This window comes from Stomoxys calcitrans, chromosome 5 (genome assembly GCF_963082655.1).
Source record: "Stomoxys calcitrans chromosome 5, idStoCalc2.1, whole genome shotgun sequence".
In the NCBI taxonomy this organism is placed as follows: Eukaryota; Metazoa; Arthropoda; class Insecta; order Diptera; family Muscidae; genus Stomoxys; species Stomoxys calcitrans.
This window is the reverse complement of record NC_081556.1, coordinates 80,530,596-80,543,692: the sequence shown is the minus strand read 5'-3', so window position 1 is coordinate 80,543,692 and position 13,097 is coordinate 80,530,596. Positions and strand designations below refer to the sequence as shown.

General features: G+C 38.3%; 1 protein-coding gene across 1 annotated transcript in view; it reads left to right on the top strand.

Annotated features, from left to right (window-relative positions):
- Positions 1 to 746: 746 nt before the first annotated feature.
- Positions 747 to 13,097, top strand: part of LOC106080697 (putative phosphatidate phosphatase) — a 71,836-nt gene continuing 59,485 nt past the window's right edge. The window contains exon 1 of the mRNA XM_013242165.2: positions 747 to 1,499. The gene's annotated coding sequence lies outside the window, so the exon portion shown is untranslated. The remainder of the gene's footprint in view (positions 1,500 to 13,097) is intronic.

Sequence of the window (13,097 nt, the reverse complement as noted above, 5' to 3'; positions counted from 1 at the left end):
AAAATCACCCTTTATAAGGCTTTTATTTATTTCACATGTTTTAAATATTTTTAAACCCTACACGACCTTTGTGGGACAGGGTTTTAAAACTTTGTCTTTTATAAAGGTTGCATTGATTTGAAGGGCCTATGTTGATTTTGAATAACTTAATATAAGAATATGCTGACAGGATTAGCCATATCGGCATACCTGCCTCTCTTTCAGTATGTCTGCAAAAAGTTATCGTATTAAGACTTGTCGATAGGCAGGTTTATTTGAAATATGCTCATGTAGACACGAGCTCACCCATTTAAGCATAATGAGCTATGATGAGATTAAAGTGACAGTCTGAAATCAGACTCAGACACTGTGTAACCACAGTAGAGACCGACAAAAGACTCTGGTCGGAATCAAACCCACAACGTGGGTCATCGGAACTCTGCCAGTTCAGCTGCCGAGACGCTTATATCCTTACCAACCTTGAGGATATATCTTTGCAAGAAAGAAGCAACACTACGACCGAAGAGTCGAAATTGTTGCCAGACACATAACAGTGAAATGTCATCATGTTGTATCAACATGATCTCTAGCACCAAGAGCCCTAACAACATTCAACCCCTAGTGGAGTGGAATATGTATATATACATTGTTATATTGCAACGTTGGTGAAAATAAGTGCTACGTGAAGTATATGTTGCAAGACGAATTCACACCACACAGCACATAGCAAGCAACACGATCAAAACGACGAGCCAGAAGTCATCGCTGCAAATCCCCACACACTCAGTTGTTTGAATACATTTGCCAGTGATACAAGGCAACGGAAGACGTATGACGGTAGTGCTCGAATTGCATTGGGCACACATAACGCTTATGCGCATGCAATACACGTTCGGTACGGAAATGCACGTCGTTCGTTTGTAAATATTTTCATAAAGTGATTTGTGCAAGAAAATAAACAAACAAACACACTTGTCAACCATCTGCACTAAGACGACAACAGCTGGTGGCGGTCGTCATAACAAAAGGATTAAGCTAAGCGTGCGCCAAGTTAAAGAAAACCAAAGCCCGCGGATTAAAACAAGTGGCCGACGGACGAGTGATGACATTTTATATGCTCATGTGAGATTAAATTTCTTTATAATCGCCTGCAAGTGTCTATTTGGAGAAGAGTGTCTTTATATGACCATATAAATTTACAAAAGTTAATGGCACTCCTTATGATTTTAATTCAAAAAACAAAAGTTTGTGATGGTTGTGCAGTGTAAAATTTGTACAAACAAAAAAATTTAAATAAATAAAACTGGAATAATTAAATAGAAATTTGACAAAAGTTTTTTAGAAATAATAGACTTTGATTGTAAAGTGCCGCAAACAAATTAAACAATAAAGACAAGTTTTTCAAAAACTAAACTGATTTGGAGACATATCTAGAAGTGCAATTTTTAACTTTAGCTTTTCAAGAAAACGGATAAAATAACATTCGCCTATATGGATATTCCTTGCAATTACAATTAAAGGTAAGTTAATAAAAACTGAAGTTAACATCACGACGAATTTTCAGTCAACCACAAGTTGATGGTCATATTTAGAAAACAATTTCTAAGGTATTTACATGGTTGTAATTGGCTTTCCTAATGCTAAAATATTTACTTAAAAAATTATTAACTATGTAATTCTGGTACCATAGAATCAGCTTCGTAATGTTGAATAGAATACAGGTTACCAATATTAACAATGTGCGGACCGACATATTGATCCAAACCTTAAACCAGTACCGGATGGACCTGGTCCTTAGAGACTGGATAAACCATAAGCTAAGGAACAGGTGGATAAATTGTGTGTCGCATGGCATAAATATAAGGGAGAAAGTGGCACAGGGCACGCCACAGGCATCGCCACTCCTATGGGTGACCACCACAAATAACCTATTACTGATGCTGACTAAGGAGGGATTTGAACCCGTCTGCGGATTCGAACTTCCGGATCCGAACGAGCTATACAGAAGGGTCGAAAGGGTCTTGCATATGGCATATGACTGGGCTAGACCCAGAGATCTCAATGTTAACCCAGAGAAGACTAAAATATGCCTATTCACTAGGAAGACGAAGGTGGGCCAATGTAACGCACCACGTTGTCTCAATAAGACGATTTCGATATCTGACAAGGTCAAATACTTAGGTGTGATCATGGACAGGAAACTGAATTGGAAATGTTACATTCAGGAGCGTACTGCGAAGGCTCACAGATGTTGGACACTATGTAGACGGGCCGTAGGCTCTAAATGGGGCCTGAATCCGAGGACAGTGCACTGGGTTTACAGGAAAGTGATTAGACCAATATTTATTTACGCCTCAGTAGTTTGGTGGACTGCTATGGAGAAAAAGTGCAACATAAGTATTATAAAGGGTGATTTTTTTGAGGTTAGGATTTTCATGCATTAGTATTTGACAGATCACGTGGGATTTCAGACATGGTGTCAAAGAGAAAGATGCTCAGTATGCTTTGACATTTCATCATGAAAAGACTTACTAACGAGCAACGCTTGCAAATCATTTTCAGTGAAATCATTTTCAGTGAATCGACAAATTTTGTTCAGCGATGAGGCTCATTTCTGGTTGAATGGCTACGTAAATAAGCAAAATTGCCGCATTTGGAGTGAAGAGCAACCAGAAGCCGTTCAAGAACTGCCCATGCATCCCGAAAAATGCACTGTTTGGTGTGGTTTGTACGCTGGTGGAATCATTGGACCGTATTTTTTCAAAGATGCTGTTGGACGCAACGTTACGGTGAATGAACACATTTCGAACCGAACACTGATTTTGGTAATAAAATTCAATGATTTGTAAGCGTTGCTCGTTAGTAAGTCTATTCATGATGAAATGTCAAAGCATACTGAGCATCTTTCTCTTTGACACCATGTCTGAAATCCCACGTGATCTGTCAAATACTAATGCATGAAAATCCTAACCTCAAAAATATCACCCTTTACAACAAATTCAGAAAACATGTTGTCTTGGCATAAGCGGAACAGTGCCCTAGTGGACCACGCCCACTAGGGCACTGGAGACTATTCTAGGTATCCGACACATTGACATTCAGATTAAGTGTGAGGCAGCCACTACGGCTATGAGACTTAAGGCGATGGGAGAATGGATTGAGGATGGGAGTAGCCAATGCCAATGCGGTATAATCGAGGCGACGATAGGAAACCTGGAAGGTAGGGAAAAGGTTTCCGATCGGATACCTGAAATGAACCTTGAAGTCGAGTGCGAGGCACTGCTGCCATCGGCACAGTCTTGGATTGACGGAACCCTGGTATTGCCATCTTGAAGATTATGTTACACGGATGGATCAAAGCTAGAAGACAGTGTGGGCCTAGGGGTATACATTGAGAACCCAGGGACTGACATCTGTTTTAGACTGCCTGACCATAATACGGTCCTGCAGGGGGTGACCCGGGCGTTCACGGAATGCCTGAAGTGGTGTGGTGCTAAGGCGAGGACGTCGAGTGTGAACATCTTTACCGACAGTAAAATTTCCATAAGGGCGATAACAACCAGGACGATAAGGTCACGAACAGTCTTGCAGTGTAAGAAGTTGATTAACGCCAAAGTCCGCATCGTTTGGGTGCCGGGCCATAACGGAGTAAGGGGAAATGAAAGGGCATACGATTTGGTGGTGAAGGCCAGAGGACTGCCGTCAATAAACTTGTTTAACCCGAAGCCTTTAGGGACGACGCAGTCCGAGTTAAGGGAGTGGGCGACGAATGCGCATGCAACATTGTGGAACAGCGAAACGGTCGGTAGGACGGTGAAAATCCTATGGGGGGATCCAGATCATGAGAAGACAAGGCTATTACTGAAAGGAAGCAAGAAGGAGATCAGTATAGCTATTGGTATCATAACGGGACACAAAGGACAACGAGCTCACTTTTGTAAAATCGGAGCGGCAAACGATAGCATGTGTAGGGCTTGCTGGGAAGATGATGAGATATTGGAGCATTTCCTTTGTAATTGCCCGGCTTTCGCGTCTAACAAATACCAGACATGAACCAACTTAGGGGAGTGGTATTGGAAACAATTAAGGATTTTATAAGTAGCATGGAATTCCTAGCTTAAAATTTTCTTTTTCGAGATTACTTCATTGTTTTTAGAGCGCACAACAAGCCGATTATCTTTTAAACCCACCACCATGGATTCTGTGTAAAATTGACACAAAATAAAATTAGTTGAAAGGCATAATTTTAGTCAACGTACCAAATTTATGCCAAATGAAAGCTTTTAGGAACCGAACAAACCGCTCATATGGGAGCTACATCAAGTTAAAGATCGATTTGGACCGTAATTGGCCCAGTTGTTAGAAGTCGTAACGGAACACCACGTGCAAAGTTATAGCCAAATCGGACAAAAATTACGGACTGTAGGGGCTTAAGATGGCAATTCGGGAGATCAGGTTATATGGGAGCAATATCAGGTTCTTAACCGATTTCGACCGCACTTGGCACAGTTCTTGGAAGTCTTAACAGAACACTACATAAAAATGTTAGCCAAATCGGACAAAAATTGTGGCTTCCAGTGCCTCAAGATGTCAAATCGAAAGATCGGGTTATATGAGACCTATATGGGATCAGATTACCGATTTCTACTGTACTTGGCACGGTTATTGGGATTCGTAACAAAACACTGCAAACAAAATTTAAGCCCAATCGGACAACTATTGCGGCTTCCAGGTCTGAATATGTCAAATCGAGAGATCGCTTTATATTAGAGCTATATCCAAATCTGTACCGATATGCCCCATTTGCACTCCCCAACGTGCTACATCAGTGGGTTGTATCTGTGCACAATTTCAAGCGGCAACTTTATATATTCGACCACGATCGTGATTTCGACAAACGGACATGGCTAGATTAACTCAAAATGTCTAGACGATCAAGAATGTATTGGGTTGCCCAAAAAGTAATTGTCGTTAATATATTGGGTTGCACAAAAAGTAATTGCGGATTTTTTAAAAGAAAGTAAATGCATTTTTAATAAAACTTAGAATGAACTTAAATCAAATATACTTTTTTACACTTTTTTTCTAAAGCAAGCTAAAAGTAACAGCTGATAACTGACAGAAGAAAGAATGCAATTACAGAGTCACAAGCTGTGAAAAAATTTGTCAATTTATGCTGAAATGCGGAAGAGTGAATGGGGCCCTACAGATGCTCAAGAAGTAGAATCAATGAATTGGTTTATATGACATGATTTGGTCCATTTACAATCCCAACCGACCTTTTAAATAAAAAGTATTTGAGATTCCATTGCAGCATATTATCCAGGAAGTACGATGCATGTATGCTTTACAACTTACTCTAGTTGGAATGGTTGTAAAGCACCATGATCCATTTGACATCCCCTGCTGATGACTTTTCTTTGTCGAAAATGAAATCGCGATACAGGAAATCAGTCAAATACTTCTAGCAACAACACATTCTTTGCTGACTATTAAATGTTTTTTGCCATACTATTCTTTGAATAGAAAGCATTTAACAATGGACTAAAGCCGGACAAAATCCTGCAATGGAATCTCAATTAGATTTTAAGACCAAAAAGAAAGAAAGCGCAAACAGATAAAAAGTATTTATGTAAAATTTCAAGCAGATGGGAGGTATGCTAATTACAGTATTTCATTTGCATCGGAATACATATGCATACTAAAGATTAATTCTGAATTAAACTAGTGGAGACACAAACCACTAATTTAACAGTGCTCTGTTACTTACATTAGCAGAAAACTACTGCAATTTTGCACGCAGTTAATTAATTTCAAATTATTTGTTCATGAAAAGTTAATTTCAAACAAAAAAAAAAAAAAAAAACAAAAATTAAATCTAGAAAATAATAAGGTGATCCAACATTAAAATTAGGTTCCCTCAATATCCGCAAGGTCTACTAACAAGATAAAGAAGATTGTAAAACTGATTGGTCCACTGTGCAAAAATGGAAAATATTGTAGTAAATAGATGACACCACCCTCAAACGACAACTTGGGAAGCCTAGTTTCTTACACATATGCCCACAAAAAATTAAAAAAAACCAATTTTACGTGAACCACTGTGCGAAAATGCGAAATAGTAAGGTAAAGAGACTGACTTCCAACAACTGTGTTAAGTACCGTCCAAATCGGTCTCTAATCTGATATAGCTCCCATATATACAGATCTAACAATTTGACTTCTTAAGCCTCTGGAAGCCGAAATTTTTGTCCGATTTGGCTGAAACTTTGCACATAGTGTTCAAATATGACTTCCAACAACTGTGCTTAGAACGGTCCAAATTTTTTTATAACCTGATATATGTAGCTCCCATATAAACCGATTTCCCGAGTTGACTTTTTGAGCCCTTACAAGCCGCAATTCGCGTCCGATTTGGCTGAAATTGAGCATGTGGTGTTCTGTTATGACTTCCAACAACAGTTAACTACGGTCCAAATCGATCTATAACCTTATATAGCTCCCATATAAGCCGATTTCTCGATTTAACTTCTTGAGCCCTTACAAGCTGCAATTTTTGTCCGATTTAGCTGAAATTTTGCACATAGTGTTCTGTTATGACTTCCAACAACTGTGTTAACTACGGTCAAAATCGGTCTATAACCTGATATAGCGCCCATATAAGCCGATTTCCCGATTTGACTTCTTGAGCCTTTACAAGCTGCAATTTTTGTCCGATTTAGCTGAACATGAAAAATACCATAACAAATTTTTTCAGCAGATTTTTGTAATTGAAACTGCGTATTTTGCTCTGCTCTTTTAGCAAACATTTTGGCTGTTTTGAATAACAAATTTGGTTGAGTGTATCCAATTTGCCTGAAATTTTGCACGAAGTGTTTTGTTATGACTTCCAACAACAGTGCCAAGTGCGGCTCAAATCGGTCTATAAGCTGATATAGCTCCCATATAAACCAATATCCCTATTAGTGTCTTATGACCCCTAGAAGCGTAAATTTGTGATAATTTGGCAGAATTTGGCAGTTGTATTCTGGATTTTTAATCCAAAATACTACTTATGGATTCTTTCGATTAAAGCGAGCATTAATTTCATCGAAGATGCATGCAGACATATATATGTCTGTAAAAAAAGTTTCATGCATATGCGAGTACACGCAAATTAGAGCGCTCTCTATTCGTATTTGACGTACATAAATATTTTTTAATGGATACAGAAAGTGACAGTACCTATGTATCGCAAATATCGTGTTATAGCAACTTTATTGCTTATCTTGGTTGCCCAAATAGAAAACTCCATCGGATTGGCATCTGGCTTATTGGACAGCCATTCTTGGTTTACACGTCTTTCATGTAACGGTGCCGAGTCTTGCTGGTACGTCCATGGTCTACGATTGAAACGTTTGTATACCCTCGGCTCCAAAGCAGCTCCCAAAATGTTTTCCCGACAATAGGTAACATTAATTTTGACGCCAGACTCAATGAAAACGATTGATAACGGTTACTAAGGTTGGAAATTACTGCGCTCGGTTAAGTTAACACAATCATTTTGGGAGTTTTCGAATTAGGAAATTTTTTCCGCAAGAGAACACGATGTTCGGAAATTCAAATACGTTTGTGCAAGCGCAGCAACTTCTTTGCTCTTTCGAGTTTAACTTTTTTAATTTGGTGTAAGAGCATGTGCCTTGAGCTCGTATTTCAATATATTTTGCATCCTTTCACTGGATATTTTCAGATCTTTAGCCATTTGATGGCCTCTACGACTGTTGAATTTGAGTCATCATGTGTTGTTTTAGTTTTCTGGACCACCACCAAGGTATTTGGCAACGCTACCAGTATCATTATAACGATTTATGGCTCGATACACAAACATTTCGTTCACTTTGAGGTATTTGAGTTCGCCAACAATAGAGGGCTGTTACTTTCCAGCCAAAAAAATATGTAACCACACTATTGCGCTAAAGATCCTTCGCAGGTCTTTTTGTACAAACTCAGAAGCAAACACATTTCGTGTAAGCTACCCTGTAGAAACCATAATGTAAATGATAAAAAAACAGAACCGATAAGTGGCAACATGTTAAGCATTTGTGTTGTAATGTTAACACAATAAATTCAACTTGATAAAAAATTATCGTTAATAAACATTGCAATCAACATAAGTTTGTCACACAAGCTTACAAATTAATACAAATTTATGGGAAAATTAAAAAAAGCAATCAAATGTAAGTAATAGTTTAAGTAAGAATGTAATGAATTATTTGTTTAAATTCTACCGGTACTTACGACTGTCTATTGTTTACAGACACAATTACTCAAAATGTAATGTCTAAGCAAATGCTTACGATATCTGCGGAGCTTACTGTTTCTGGAAAATGAAGGCTGGCACAGCTAAAAACCCTGAGTGATGATTAAACATTAAATAATTATTATAGCCAACTTTGTGATGTCATTAAAAATCGTACCTATTCATTTATAACAAAGTTCGACTATATTTGCTCCAGGTATTTAGCATATCTACTTTCAAGTTTATTTTACAGAGCGGTTGCTTGATTGTTCTACATAAAAAATTACCAATTGTATTTCTTTAATTTACAGTATTTTCTTGTATACTGTCCACCATATCATTCTTTGTGTAATACAGTTGAACCTCGATTATCTGGCTCGCTCGAGACCGAGTTTAGCTTGGAAAACCGAAAAACACCATTAATACAGATTTTTTTATGTCATTAATTGTGTATTTATATAGATTTATTTCAATACCATACATAGTTCTATGATGTTATATACATACATCGGTATATAAATGGCGTTTTAAAGTAAATATACTACTTACATGACATAATATTTATTTAAAGTACTTATGAAGTGTTGATTGTTTTTGAGCATGTATTTTTTGTTTGAATTGATTTGTACCTGCATTACATTTGACTTTGAAATTTCGGGAATTCTATTGTTTTCAAGAAGTTCTAAAAGAACACTGCATTCCTCCATTGCTTGAGCCATTGTAGTTATTTCTGGGTCTTTTGAGTTTCCTTCGACTGACACTTCGGAATCACCATCAGTCTCGTTATCTTTGCTTTAATTTACCATTTGATTAAGCACAGGGAGTGAAATCACTGGATCCAATTTTAAGAGGTCATCAATAGAACACCCAGACGGTACTACAATGTCTGCGGCATAGTTCGAATCTTCGTCATTTGGGACAGCAGGTTGTTCTAAATATTACGTAACACTTGTGGTGTTACCTTGTCCCAAGATATAGCAGCTGTCCACAAAGCTGACTTAATATTCAAAGACTTGGAGAAATCATGTCTGCTATCTGCTGCCAAAAGTTTTTGGACGATTAATTTTTGGTAATTGCATTTGAAACTTCGAATTACCCCTTGATCCATAGGCTGAATTAAGCAAGTATAATTCGGTGGAAGAAATTTTACTGCAACGTTTTCAGATTTCAGTACATATACATCTGGGTGTGCTAGACAATTATCTAGAAGCAAAAGCACTTTGCAGTTCCTATCGAAGCCAATGTTTTGTAGAAGTTCTTTTACTTTTGGCACAAAATTGTTGTTAAACCACTAGAGGAAGTATACTTTTAAGAGCGCACAACAATCCGGTTACTGGCTTAGGGATATGTCCATAGTGGCATGGGCGGATTAATATCTACACCTTCGTTTCAACCTAACCTAACCTAACTCGAGGAAAAGTTTTTGCGTTACCAAGAATCTCTTATTTGATTTGTAAATTACAGGAAAGTTGGGTACATTTTCCAGTGCACTTGGATTGGCACTTTTCCTATTACCGTCAGTTTGCATCTGTGTGTCTCAGCTGCATTACCACAAAGCAAATCTGTTATTCTCTTCTTGGATGCATTGTACCCATTGTTGGATAATTCTTTACCAGTGAAGTCTGAGCCAAACGCTTCCAAAATAGGCTTGTTAAATTTGAATAAACTCACCTGAAATTGGGGATCCCTTGAGCCTTTCTGGACGAAACCATTCGCATGTTGCGAAATCAATTTTTGAATTTTCAGATTGTCTTAGTGTATGCCATATATAGATTCACTTCTAGAAGCAACTTTTACAGATGTTTCCTTACAGTTTGTTTGACAACACCATATTTTTCTGATAACAAACCAATGGAGATATTTTTACTGTGATCTATAATTAGTTTTAATTTTTCCTAAATTGAAAGAACTTTACGTGATCTCTTTATATCCACCATCATAGGATGGGGGTATACTAATTTAGTCATTCCACTTGTAACACCTTGAAATATAGTTCTAGGACCCCATAAACGATATATATTCTTGATCGTCCCGACATTTTGAGTCGAACCAGCCATGTCCGTCCGTTTGTCGGAATCACACGATAGCGGTCGAACGCGTAAAGCTAGCCGCTTGAAATTTTGCAAATGGTCCATATCGATTCAGATTTGGATATAGCTCCCTTATAAGCCGATCGACCAATTTGACTTCTTGAGCCCTTGGAAGCCACAGTTTTTGTCCGATTTGGCTGAAATTTTGCATAAAGTGTTCTGTTATGACTTCCAACAACTGTGCCAAGTACGTTCAAAATCGGTCTATAACCTTATGTAGCTCAAATATAAACCGATCTCCCGATTTGATTTCTTTAGCACCTGGATGTCTCAATTTTTCGAGAACCTAATGTAGCTCCCATATTTTAGCAGAATCCATGGTGGTGGGTTCCCAAGATTCGACCCGGCCGAACTTAGCACGCTTTTACTTGTTATATCCTCCACAATTGGATTGGGGTACACGAATTTCGTCATTCTGTTTGTAATTCCTCGAAATATTCGTCTCAGACCCCATCTTATATATATTAAAATTTAATTTGTGTTTGTTTGTTTGTTCCGTATAGACTCAAAAACGGTTGAACCGATTTCCTTGAAATTTTCATAGATTGTGTAGGTTGGTCTGGAATGAAACATAGGCTATATAATTTTTTGGTATCGGGAGGTACCACAAAAGTACTACCAAAAAAAAAAGTGGACCGATCGGGACAATATGGGATTGAAATGAAAGGTATTCAATGTAAAAGTTGGGTCCAAGTACCTAGTACCAAGTACCCCCAGCCCAAAAAACCCCTTAAAATAGGTTTATTTGACAATATGGGACTTAAATGAAATTTATTCGGGAGTAGATTACGAATATGGTCAGGAAGTAGGCATAAACTTTATAATTTATTGATAACTGAAGGGGGCGGACCCTCCACCGTTACCCCAAAAACATAACCCAAAATCAAAAGTGAGCCGATAAGGACAATATGGGTTTCAAATGAAAGTATGATGTATAAGGGGTCACTCCACCCCCACAAAAACGCCCAAAAATTGCACATTAGCCAATCACGGATATATGGGACTCGGATTGTTTGTTCCGTATAGACTGAAAAACGGCAGAATCGATTTTCTCGAAATTTTCGTATATTTTGTAGATTGATCTGGAAGGAAACATAGGCTACATAATTTGAAGGGGACGGACCCTCCCCCTTATGTCAAAAACACAACTCAAAATCAAAAGTGGACCGATCGAGACAATATCGGAATCAAATGAAAAGTATTGGAGAGTGGAATACGAATATGGTATTCAAATTTGAGTCTATGTACCCATCGGGCCACCCCAACCCCAAAACTGTCCCAAACAGACATATTGGATGATCATTTCAATATGGAGCTCAAGTGAAAGGTATTCGGGAGAGATTTCTGGCATTCAATATCAGATTGAAGTATAGGGGGTCATGCCATCACTCAAAAACGCCATTAGACCCATTATGACTATATGATACTTGGTTGAACCGATTCTCTTAATATTTTCATAGATCGTTTGTCTGGAAGGAAACATAGGCTATACAATTTTTAGATATCGGTTGGAGGCGGACCCTCCCCCTTGCCCCAAAAACGCCACGCATATCCGAAAGTGGTCCGATAGGCACAATAAGGGTATCATATGAAAGCTATTGAATACCAGAAAACGAATAGGGTATTAAAATTTGGGTCCAAGTACCCAGCGGGCTTTGTCCGATCTTCTCGCCAGGATTCGAATACATTCAGCGTCATAGGCTAAAATGGCGCGAATTCGATATCCGCATTCAGGGCGAAGTGTCCCCACCTTAAAAAGATATTAGAGAGTTAAAGAAGGCGCAGCGGAGCGGGCCCGGCTCGGCTAGTAAAGTATATATAATCTTGATCGCCATGTCATTTTAAGCCGATCTAGCCATGTCCGTCTGTCTGCCAAAGCACGCTAACTTTCGAAAGAGAAAATTTGAACAAATACTTTTTATAAGTGTAGGTCGGTTAGGATTGTAAATGGACCAAATCGGTCCATGTTTTGATATAGCTGCCATATAAACCGATCTTGAGTCTTGACTTTTTGAGCCTCTAGAGGGCGCAATTCTTTTCCGATATGACTGAAATTTTGCACGTAGTGTTTTGGTATCATTTTCAACAACTGTGTTAAGTATGATTCAAATTGGTTCATAATCTGGTAAAGCTCTCTTATAAACCGATCTTGGATCTTGACTTCTTGAGCCACTAGAGGCCGCAATTCTCATCCGATTTCGAAGATCTCATGACGTTATAAACCAATCTCCCGATTTTGCTTCTTGAGCCCCTGCAAGGCACAATTTTTATCCGAATGAACTGAAATATTACACATTGACTTCTACATTGTTCATCATCCATTTATGGGCCGAGTCGGGCTAGATATAGCTCCAATAGCACAACAGTTCTTATTCAATATTCTTTGTTTGCCTAAAAAAAAAAATACTGCACATAGAACTCAACAAATGCGATCCATGGTGGAGGGTATATAAGATTCGGCCCGGCCGAACTTAGCACGCTCTTACTTTTTGTTGGAGTAATTTTGGAACAAACACCTTGACGGGTCAATTTTCAATAAGCGACTGAATGTGATTTAATATTCAACTTAAACTAAAAATAAAAAAGGGGATTCCAGGAATTTACAATAAACAATGATGTGTGTGGTGTACGGTTAATAGAGTTACGCACGGTTAAAAGAGGAAGCATTATTGACGCACGGATAATAGAGGTAAAACACTGTTTATAGAGGTTCAAAATCAAAAGCTAGCATGCCGGTTAATAGGGGTTAA